General features: G+C 41.3%; 1 protein-coding gene across 6 annotated transcripts in view; it reads right to left on the bottom strand.

Annotated features, from left to right (window-relative positions):
• Positions 1 to 3,576: 3,576 nt before the first annotated feature.
• The window catches only part of LOC147343390 (ADAMTS-like protein 3), a 66,722-nt gene continuing 58,411 nt past the window's right edge, over positions 3,577 to 11,887 (bottom strand). For 2 of the 6 annotated variants that reach the window (XR_015156071.1, XR_015156072.1), the window contains 3 exons: positions 11,633 to 11,717; positions 8,122 to 8,195; positions 3,577 to 4,888 (listed from right to left, as the gene is read on the bottom strand). The gene's annotated coding sequence lies outside the window, so the exon portion shown is untranslated. Of the gene's footprint in view, positions 4,889 to 4,920; positions 6,392 to 8,121; positions 8,196 to 9,887; positions 10,375 to 11,632; positions 11,718 to 11,887 lie in introns of those variants that run through there. The other 4 variants (XR_015156073.1, XR_015156074.1, XR_015156075.1 and 1 more) reach the window with 3 other exon arrangements.

Here is an 11,887-nt window from a genome sequence, read left to right as displayed (position 1 = left end):
GAATTTCTCATGATGAACTCTGAATATAAGTTAAATAAGCAAGGTGACAGTATACAGCCTTGATGTTCTCCTTTCCCAATTTTGAACCAGTCTGTTGTTTCACGTCTGGTTCTAACAGTATATATTTATAGCTTCTATGTTATCTATGCTGATTTATATATAATTTCTCTTTTCAGGAAGTGATTGCAAGAGCCAGGAAATGGAGTTTATAGAAGGAGGCTTTTACTATATTTTGTTGCTGCTTTTTTTAAATTAAATTTTATTGGAGGATAGTTGCTTTACAATGTTGGTTAGTTTCTACTGTACAGCACAGTGAACCAGCTATACGTAGACATGTATCCCCTCTTTTTTTTTTTTTTTTTTTTGTGGATTTCCTTCCCAGTTAGGTCACCACAGAGCACTGAGTAGAGTTCTCTGTGCTATACAGTAGGCTCTCATGAGTTATCTATTTTATATATAGTATCAATAGTGTATATACATCAATCCCAATCTCCCAATTCATCCCCCCCGTTGTTTCTGCTTTGGAGTCCATACGTTTGTTCTCTACATCTATGTCTCTATTTCTCTTTTGCAAATAGGATCATCTATACCATTTTATAGATTCCATATGTATGTGTTAATACGTGACATTTGTCTTTGTTCATTTTCATTTTGCACCTTTTAAAGGCTTTCACTTTCTAACCATATGCATAGTATACTTCTATGGTCATTAATTTTTTTCTCTTTTCTCCTTCATAATAAAAACTAAAATTTGGGATTATGTTTCAGTGAGAAGGCCCATCTTAATTCCCAACAGGGCAAATGATGGTTACACTTGATGTTTTCCAGGTGTCCTGGATGTTTCAAGTTGGTTATCATTTTTTTTTTCTTAGCTTGTAGAATCTTAGTTCCACAACCAGAGATCAAACCCCAGCCTTCAACTGTGAAAGTCTGGAATTCTACCCACTGGACCACCAAGGAATTCTGTCAAGTTGGTTTTCAAAGATCCTTTTAAGTGTCCTCTTAAAAAACAAATATCAGAGCTGTCCAAATTATCCATGAGTGATTTGGGGGAAGCGAGATGGGGAGTCACGGCAACTCAAAAATGTATGCATCATCCTGCATGATTTTCTTCTACACATCATGTTTCATTTAAACAAAGGACATTATCATGTTCATGCAGTTTGAATCTTGTTTTGTCTTTGTTCCCCCCTCTACACACACACACACACACACACACACACACAGTAATTTTTTCTTTAAAGAAAAGAAAGACACACAGCTGCACACAAATATTTGAAGAGTAATGTCTGGGAAAAACAATCAGAGAAACAGAGCATATTCCCTGTGTCTTTGCACAATGCATGCATGCTCAATTGCTCAGTTGTGTCCAACTCCACAACAGAAAAGATTTTTTTTTTTTTTAAGAGCAATTCAAGGGACTTCTCTGATGGTCCATTGATTAAAAGACTACATCTTCCAATGAAAGGGTGCAGGATCAATCCCTGGTCAGGGAACCCCACATGCCTTAAGGCCAAAAACCCAAAACATAAAAAAAAAAAACAGTTCACCTATAAGAGAGCCTAGGTACGAGATGATAAAACCACAGAATAAAATGGAAAACTACAGAGCTGAGGAAACAAATGGTGAAACAAAACATCATTAGAAACTAACAATTCAGAACCAAGAGAAGAGAATAGAAGAAACATGGCTGAAGGTCAAATTAATAACATAGAAGCAAGACTTGGAAGTGAATGCAGTGTTGAGAGAAAGAAAAGTTTTAAAGCAATTAGAGGGGTGAATGGAGGGCTGGGCTGCAAAGGAAGCTTCTGGGTGGGGGAGATGTTCTGTATCAAGAATGGGGCTGGGGTTCTGTGTTTTGTGTCCACCTGTTAAAACCCATCACTTTAGACAGACACACATTTTGTATGTAAATTGTATCTCTCTAAAATTGATTTTTAATGCAGTTTTTAGAGATAAAATGAGAGAATCCAATGTTGAAGATAGTTGGATTCTTCAAGTAGAGGTTTCAACACATGAAACAGAAAACAAAAGTTCATAAGTGAAAAATGTGCCTAAAATACAGCCTGGAAAGGTTACACTGTCTTCCAGGAAAAGGTGATTAAACATGATTAACGTAAAAACCTAGAGCTTTCAGCAGAATGCCCTCCCTAAAGATACCCACACCCTAATCCCTAGAATATATGAATATGCTGTTACATGGCAAAAGGGATTCTGCAGATGTGGTTAAGATTATGGACCTCAAGATAGGGCAATTATTTCAGTGGGCCTAATCACAAAGTCCTTAAAAACAGAAAGAATTCTCTGGCTGGAGTTAGAGAGATGCAGCATAACAGGAGGCAAGAGAGAATGACAGCATGAGAGGTACTCAGCCCACTGTGGCTGGCTCCAGGTTGGAAGGGGCCAGGAGACAAGGAATGCAGGAGGCCTCCAGAAATGGGAACAGCTCCCAGCCAACAGCCAGCAAGGAAATGGAGATTTCAGCTCTGGAACTGCATGGATCTGCACTCTGCCAACTGCCTGAATGAGCCTGGAAGTGGATTCTACCCTGGGCCTCCAGAGAAGAGATCAGGCTGACAGATGCCATGGTTTTACCCTAGTGGGACCTAAAGAAATCAGCTAAATATATTGGGTTTCTGACCCCCCGAACTATGAGATAATACATTTGTGCTGTCTTAAAGTACTGCTGCTGCTGCTGCTGCTGAGTCACTTCAGTCGTGTCTGACTCTGTGCGACCCCATAGACAGTAGCCCACCAGGCTCCCCCGTCCCTGGGATTCTCCAGGCAAGAACACTGGAGTGGGTTGCCATTTCCCTCTCCAATGCATGAAAGTGAGAAGTGAAAGTGAAGTTGCTCAGTCGTGTCTGACTCTTGGTGACCCCATGGACTGCAGCCCACCAGGCTCCTCCATCCATGGGATTTTCCAGGCAAGAGTACTGGAGTGGGGTGCCATTGCCTTCTCTGCTTAAAGCACTAAGTTTATGTAAATGAATATACTTAAAAACTAAGACTTTGAGGATGAAAAAAAGAATTGCATAGGCGTCTAGGTACAAAAATCAAGTCCCTTATAATAAAAAGTCAGGTGGACTTCAGACTCAGCAACATTCAAAACCAGAAAAAGACGAACAAAAGTTTTGAAAGAGAGAGTTGGGGTCCCAAGAATATTATGTCCAATCAAACTGTTATTCAAATACAAAGGCAATAATTTCCTGTAATATAGCAACAGTAATAGTACCAACCTAATGGGGTTAGGTTGGGATTAAATGAGATGTCAGAGTGAAAAGCTCAATAATTACAACAAAAATGAAAACAACTGACATTCATTACATTGTTATTTGTGTGAGACATTGTTCCATGTACTTCACATATATTTTATCATTTACTCATAGCAACAGCCCCATCAGGAAGTATTATTATTATTCCCATTGTACAGATGAGGAAACTGAGGATAATTTATCAAAGATGACATAGTAGCTACTGGCATTATTTTACCCTGCCTCAACAGTATCATAGGTGAGAGATGCAATTTAAGATCATCCAAGATGACAATGAAAGGATCCCAGGAAAATCTGACAATATTATTTTGGGGCATTTATTTTCCTGATTTCAAAAGTGAATAAACAAACACCAATATCCACTTGTTAACATAATTTTTTGCTATTAAAGAAGAAGAATGTAACATATATCTGTGAAGGGAAAGCATATTTTGGGAAAAAATATTATCAGATACAGAAGGAAATGCTACAGCATCTCCTTAAAATGTAATGACAATAAAATTCAAGGAAACATTCTATAAAACAAAAGATAAATGAAGAGATTAAGAAAGTCAAAACACAAACTTCCCTGGCGGTCCAGTAACCACTGGACTAGGGGACTAGGATTCGATTTCTGGCTTGGGAAGATCCCACATGCTATAGAGCAACTAAGCCCGTGTGCCACAACTGCTGAAGCCTGCACCCTAGAGCCCATGCTCTGCAACTAGCGAAGCCCCCACAATGAGAAGCCTGCACACTGCAACTAGAGAAAGAAAGCATGCAGCAACAAAGACCAAGGCAGGAAAAAAATAAAACACTCAAAACATGGCTGGAAATACTCCCTGGCTTGGTTGAGAAAAGGCTGAAAAAATACAAAAATAATGCAAAGTTTGCTCTATGACAGAAGAAAATCCAAATGAATAGTAGGAAATACATTCATGGTAAGGATAGCAAATGGTTGTTTGAAGGGCAGATGTGCACCCAAAACATAGAGGAGAAAACACAAAAAGGTGAGGGAAGTATCACATGTTAAAAACAGAGAAGAGATTCAATATGGAGAGTTGATGAACCTTCAGAATAAATAAGAAATACAATAGAAAGAGGCACAAATACAACAGAAGAAAACTTTCATGCACCCAAGAAAGATTTGAATCCATGTCCCCAAAATTCTCACTGTTTACCAAAATTTGAAAAGAAAAGAATACCTGGATTTATTCTTTAAAAATCCTAATTTTAAGTATATGGAGAAAAATCTTATGTCTAAGTAAAAAAAAAATTTCATAACACAAGTATAAAGGACAGTTTAGGCACAAAGAAGACAGTTATTGAACAAGAGTTCATACTTCTGCTCATTTCAGAGTATAAGAAAGGAACTCTTAAATGCAGAAGGTCTGAAAGACTTATGCCATCTATATAATCTCTCAGAAAAAAAAAATGTACAAAGATACACTCCCATTTAATGAGAATTTAATTTTTAAAATTACCATGGGAGAAAAACAGAAATAAGATTCAGCACTTCCTGAACACTATATTATCTTTTGTTTAAATTTTAAAGAGGAAATTTGATGGTAGGAATTAAATGCCTTCAATGTGTCCATCTTCTGGCCCCCAAATTCCACTCCAGCAAATGTGTCCTAAGGAGACATAGAGATGTAGAGAGGTGCAATTTGAGATTTGCTACAGTTTTATTTATCATAGTGAATAATTAGATACAAACTGCAGAAGGCCAAAAACATCTTTCTAAAATATAACTGTTGTGATTACATCACTTGTTAAAAATTCCTAAATGATTCTCACTGCCTACAGATGAAGTCCAAATCCTTTATGAGCCATGGAAGGCCTCCAAGACTTGCCCACTTTCCCTGCTGTCATTACCACCTCCTTAGCCTCCAGCCTCCTCTCCACATTCAGTACCCTCAGTGTCCAGGTGTGGTGGCCCCCATGGACCAGTTGGCCTACATACAACCCCAGTGCCTGATGTGCTGTTCTAACACCCATGTACAACTTAGGGCATCATTTCATGTACCAGCTCTCCCTGGAAGCCATCCCTGAGCTTTAAGCCTCACAACACAGCAATCTAATCGCTAACTTCTCTGTCTGCCTTATGAGACCAACCCAAGGATGGGAGAGCCTTGAATTCAGGTCTCCTAACAATGGCACCCCACTCCAGTACTCTTGCCTGGAAAATCCCATGGACGGTGGAGCCTGGTAGGCTGCAGTCCATGGAGTTGCTAGGAGTCAGACATGTCTGAGCGACTTCACTTTCACTTTTCACTTTCATGCATTGGAGAAGGAAATAGCAACCCTCTCCAGTATTCTTGCCTGGAGAATCCCAGAGACGGGGGAGCCTGGTGGGCTGCCATCTATGGGGTCACACAGAGTCGGACACTACTGAAGCGATTTAGCAGCAGCAGCAACATAAAATTGGAGCTCTTCCTTGAATCACAGGCTAGAGCATCACCATCCACCACTTAGTAGATCTGAAATGTTGGAGATAATTCTGTAATCTAAACATTTGTTTCTTCATCCCTACAATGAAACTAATAATAATGCCTCCTCATGGGGTCATTGTGAGAATTGGATCAGAATTAATCCACATACAACACTGAGGACACAGTCTGGCACAAAGTCCTTAGTATTAGTTGTTGCTACTGTTGTAAGAAAAATAGAATGTCTAAAATATAACCTGATTCAATTTGAGCAAATACAAGTGGAGAGGCTAAAATGGCAGTGGAAAATATACAAAATTGTTCTGAATCTGTCTCATTTCCTTGGTTCTCATACATGCTAAAAGAGAGGGAGGGCAGCATGACTAAGGAAGCTCTGTGAGTCCCATAGAAACTAGGAAGGCTCCAGGGAAGAACTTTTAAAGCAATGATGAACCATATCAACTGTCAACACATTCCACAGCTGAAAGCTAACATGGTAAAAACTGCAGTTCCCCTGGCTTTGCTTTATAACCTGTAATTTTTATTTTCCTAATTAAAAAGAAAGGCCTTTTTAACATCCATTCTCTATGTAAAGTCAGAGCTCGAGCCACAGTAAACCACAGAGGCAGAAATATTTATCTTCTCCAGGCGGCTTTGGCAGGCATTCTTCAGGGATCCGAAATACAGCTATGTTCATCTTCTCGCTCACTGTCAACAGGCAAGCATCCCCAAACCACAAAGATGGAGAATAAAAGGATGAACTGGAAGCTGAGATATGTTGTGGTTTTGTTTGGAAATCAAGGGACTGACTATTGTCAGAGTGGTGGGAGGAAACTATAAACTTCACACTAGACAGTGGGAACAGGGCAGAAACTGCCAGGCAGCATGACTTACAAATGAAAACTGCAGAGACCACAGAGAGAGGGAGAGGGATGGTGGGGAGAGGCAGCTGTTCAGGCTAGGAACAGGTGCTGGGGAGGAAGAAGGTGTCCTACAGGAGTAGAGAGCAGATTAGCTTTGCTCAGTGAATGTGAACAGGAAGAGCCACTACCAAAGTCAGGTGGGGCTGACAGCACATGCAGGCTTGAGGATGAACATGGGGCCGGACCCTGCTGCAGCTTATATGATATGGCCCTTTTCCAGTTAGGTAAAACTTAAGAAAGAACCTGGCTTCCCTGGTGGCTCAGTCAGTAAAGAACCTGCCTGCCAATGCAGGAGACATGAGTTCAATCCCTGGGTTGGGAAGATCCCCTGGAGAAGGGAATGGCTACCCACTCAGTATTCTGGCCTGGGAAATCCCATTGACAGAGGAGCCTGGCAGGCAATGGTCCACAGGGCCACCAATAGTCAGATGTGACTGAGCAACTAAAACCACCACCACCAAGAGGGACCCTAGAGATTATCTGATCCAATAGTTCCCAAATTCTGATGCACCACCCTCCTCGCCAGTCACCCAGGGTGTTTGCTAAAACATGCTGCTGACAAATCCACAGAGCTGGAAGTACAACAGAGATGACCACAGGCTGCAGGGAAAGGGACAGGGGATGGGGAGTCAGTGATTCCCAGGTACAGAATCTGTGGTGGGTATGATGAAAACCCCTGGAGATGGATGGTGGTGAGAGTTGCACAATAGTGCCAATGTACTTAATACCAGTGAACTGAACACTTAAAGAGGGTTAAGATGCTCCATTTTATGTTATGCCTATTTTACCACAATTTTAAAAACTGGAAGAGCCAAAAGAAAAAATATATATATACTCCCAGAATACCTGACTTGGTGAGGTCCAGAAATCTGCATTTTAAATAGCATCACAGGTGCTTCTAAAAGAAGCAATCTGAGGACCACACTTAAAAGAGTGGTATTGTGGGGACTTCGATAGACTCTGAGCTTGCAATCACAGGGCACAGGTTCCATCCCTGGTCAGAGAACTAAGATCCCACATGCCATGTGGCATGGCCAAAAAAAATTTTTTACAGTGGTAATCTGATGATCAAAAACAGATGTTTCTCTTTTAAAGATACACACTTAAGTATTTATGAATGAAAGGACATGCTGTCTGGGTGTGCTTCAAAAATGCCCCACTGTGGGTGGAGGCAGTGGTGTGGATGAAACAAGATGGCCCTGAGTTGATAACTGTTGCAGATGAGAGACAGATACATGAGTGAGGTTGTCATATTGTTCTCTTGTCTTTCAACAGGCTTGATATTTTCTATAACAACCAAAAAAAAAAAAAAAAAAGCTTTTTCAAAATCCAGGTGGGTGCCACTCCCAGCAGAAAGGAGAACATGGTTAAAGTGAAGGAGGTGCATGGCAGCTCATTACAGGCAAGGAACAGCCAACAGCAGCAAGTGCTGGAGCACCCCATTCCAGTCTAAGTTGGGGGCAGGAGGGGGTCTGATCAGAGATGAGGCTGGGAGCCAGGAAGAGTGATACCTACCGCACTATGACTTGTTGGCTGGTGAACGAGCATAAGTCTTCAGGAAATGGGGAAACACTGGGATACGCTGAACACTGTAAGAAAAGATCAGACTTGTGCTTTAGCCAGACTGGGTGGATCTGAGGAGATCAAAAGTGAGAGTGAAAGTTGCTCAGTCATGTCCGATTCTTTGTGACCCCATGGACTGTATAGGCAAGGAATTCTCCAGGCAAGAATACTGGAGTGGGTAGCCGTTCCCTTCTCCAGAGGATTTTCCCAACCCAGGGATTGAACCCAGGTCTCCCACATTGCAGGCAGATTCTTTACCAGCTGAGATCATCAAGTGGGGAGCAAATTAGAAGGCTGTTGTAGGTGTCCTCGTAAGTGACCTCAAGACCTGAACAAAGGCAGTAGTAAGGATGGAGAGGAGGAGAGCTGCAATGGAGATTTTAGTAGATATGACTTCACAACTCTAGTTAATTATAGACAGGGAAAACGTGAGCAAGAGGCGAGAATGACTGCAAGCTTCCAGTCTAGGGAACTGACAGCAAAGCCTTTAACCAAGAGAGAACACGCAGAAGGATTAGCAATGGTGATCTAACTGTGTTTTTTTTTAATTAATTTTTATTGGAGTATAGTTGCTTTACAATGTTGTTAGTGTCTACTGTATAGCAAAATAAATGAGCCACACATGGAATATTGCTGTGCTGTGTTTAATTGCTTAGTCATGCCCAACTCTTGGTGAACCCATAGACTGTAGCCCAGTAGGCTCCTCTGTCCATGAGGATTCTCCAGGAAAGAATACTGGAGTGGGTTGCCACTGCTTTCTCCAGGGGATCTTCCCAACCTAGGGATTGAACCCATGTCACCTGCATTGTAGGTGGATTCTTTACCATCTAAGCCACCAGGGAAGCCCTATGGAATATTGCTCAGCCATAAAAGGAACAATATTGGATCATCTGTAGAGGCATGTGGAATGTGGACCTAGGGAATGTCATAGACAGTGAAGTCAGAAAGAGAAAAATAAATATCATCTATTAACACATGCATGTGGAAGCTAGGAAAATGGTATAGGTGATCTTATTTACAAAACAGAAATACAGACACAGATGTAGAGAAAAATACTAGATAACATCTAACTGTGTTCTGAGAAGAGACCCTGGCAGGATGTATAATTCAAGACTGAGAACTCACTGACCATCCTTGTGTGAGAGCAACAGACTCCCTTTGCAGGCATCCAAGTTCCTTTTCTTCTCTAGATTCCATCCCTTACAGAACCATAGGAGATCAGAGCTGGGAGAAGCTTCCAGTAGCATTTAGCCTAACACTCTCCTTGTACAACTGAAAAGTCTAGAGATGATAACTGTCTAAAATCCTTATGATCTTTTTAATATGTTTAAGGTTGCCCTAACTTTAAATGAAAAACAACAACAAAAATCAAATACATACCTATAACCCTTCCTTTTCATCAACTTGACTACCAGTCTTCCTTCTTGAGTAGTAAAATACCCATTGTCCCATTTCCTTGTAATTCAGAATTCATTCCTTAAAGATCTGCAGCATTTTACTTCTCTACACTTTGAACACTACTGCTCTAAAATTAACTGAGGAAGACTTTGTCAGATAAAACAGCTTTTCCTCAGTTCCCAAAGCTGTTCCTTGGTTTCCTGTGAAGTCTGAACCTGCTGCACCTCTCCTTTAAGGCTTTGCTCCCTTGCTCTTTCTAACGGTGAGCCTTCCTTGGATCTATTCCTTCCTCCATTGACAACTCCTACACTTTCATGATCCACTTTTAAAAAATATTTATTGATTTGGCTGCACTGGCTCCTTGTTGCAGCATGGGGGATCTTTAATCTTCATCTTCAATCTTACTTGAGGCATGTAGGATCTTTTTACTGTCAGCTGCAAACTCTCAGTTGTGGTATATGGGATCTAGTTCCCCGACCAGGAATCAAACCTGGGCCCCCTGCATTGGGAGCTTGGAGTCTTAGTCATTGGACCACTAGGGCAGTTTCTAAGATCGACTTTTGACTCCACTTTTTCCTCTAAACCTCCACACTTCCATCATGAGCCAACATGCCTCTCTTCAGTCAGTTCCTCTGGGGTCATTCACCTCACAGTGTTCACAATGTCTTCTGGGTTCACATCCAGATGTTCTGCACGTGTCATAAGTGTGATGTGCCAGTTCTCTTGGTCCCCTTGGTCACTGGAAGCAAGGTGCCTTCTCAAAGAAAAGGAATCCATGTGCCCATGGGGGCTCACTGCTGGGTTGCACTGCAGTGAAAAGGGACATTGACGGATGAGAGCCTCTTCTGAGAGGAGCAACAGGGTTGGTAAGGGATTTAAAAACAATACACAAAAACTGCTGAAAAGGCTAAGAATGATGAACCTGGGAAAGATAGTGCTCTAGGGATTCAGTTTTCTGCAAATTTGTGAAAACTTGTCACATGGGATGAGGCACAGATGTGTTTTTTTCTGTTTCAGAAAGCAGAAATTGGAAGGAGGTTATATTTTGGCTCAAAAGGAAAAAAAATACTGCAAATAACCCAGGTTGTTCAATCCAAGAAAGAGCTCTCAACGCAGTGAACTGTGCCCTTGCCAAAGGCGTTGAAGAGAGAGACTGGCCACCCAGCCTCTGAGATCTGCTTTCCTCTGACCACCTGTGAATTGTTCTCCCTGTGACAGCCTGTCAGCATGGCAGGCATCACATATCTGATGTGGAATCAGCTGTCCTGTCCAATTCCTCAAGTCTATCACTGATGCTGTTTTGCTTCTAGATTCCTGGGTGAGAGTCAACGTCTTTGATTCCTTGCTCTCTTTAGGTCCCCATACCTTCACCTCCAGAATGTTTCTTGACATGCTCTTGATACTATATCTCCATGGATACCATGACAGCCCAAACTTGCCAAATCCCATGTGGACAGAAGCCACTGGATTTTTGATCTCTCTAGAGATTAAGCCTGGCCTTCTCATTTTATAAGTAAGGAAATGAGACCCAGAAAAATGAAAGACTTGTCTAAGGTCACATGGTTACAAGTGGTGATTCTAGGCTCCAAGACTCCTGGTGCCGTGTTCTTCCATGCCCCATACCACAGCAGCTCTGGGAGTTCTCCTGATAATCACTCAGGCCATCATGTTACGTTTTAGCTTAACTGGTTTGATAAACATTGGCCATGTCTTATCCATGGAATGATCAGTTTATTTGGTTAACACTGTGATGGTCTTTGGTCAAATCATACATGTTAATCTAGATCTAGATATTACCCCCAATCTGGAAACTGTAACAGACTACTGAGTCTGCTTTGAGTTAAAAGGCACCGTTCTTTTCTGTGCTTCTCATAGACGCTGCCAAAGTAAGACTGCTGAATTGTGCAACAGAGGAGAATTCTAGCCAGTTCAGGCTCTCTAGAGTCTGCAAATCCAGGTCATTTGGATTTGAAACATATCATTATACTCCAGTGAGTACAAAAATGACATATATCATGTTAACTGGCTAGGCCCTGAATACTCCCATAAAAGGTCCTGGACTCACATTGGTTCTTCTGCTGCTATTCTGGTCTCTTCTAGTTCTTGAGCTTGTTTCAGCCAAGGTAATTTAGCTCCCACTGGACTTTTTTCTAAGGAAAAAGGAACATAAACAACAAGCTTAATTATTGTTAATCATTCAAGAGTTGGGCATGTGATTGTTATTTACTGGAGATTTCATCAATTTTTTTTTTTCAAACGAACAGTGCATTAAGTGGCTTCTGGACGGAATCAAAAACTTCTGTCATGTATTTTTTTAATT

The sequence above is a fragment of the Bos grunniens genome, chromosome 27 (assembly GCF_055505025.1).
Source record: "Bos grunniens cultivar Pamir isolate PY7600 chromosome 27, Bosgru_T2T1.0, whole genome shotgun sequence".
Classification (NCBI taxonomy): Eukaryota; Metazoa; Chordata; class Mammalia; order Artiodactyla; family Bovidae; genus Bos; species Bos grunniens.
This window is presented reverse-complemented; position numbering and strand designations above follow the sequence as displayed.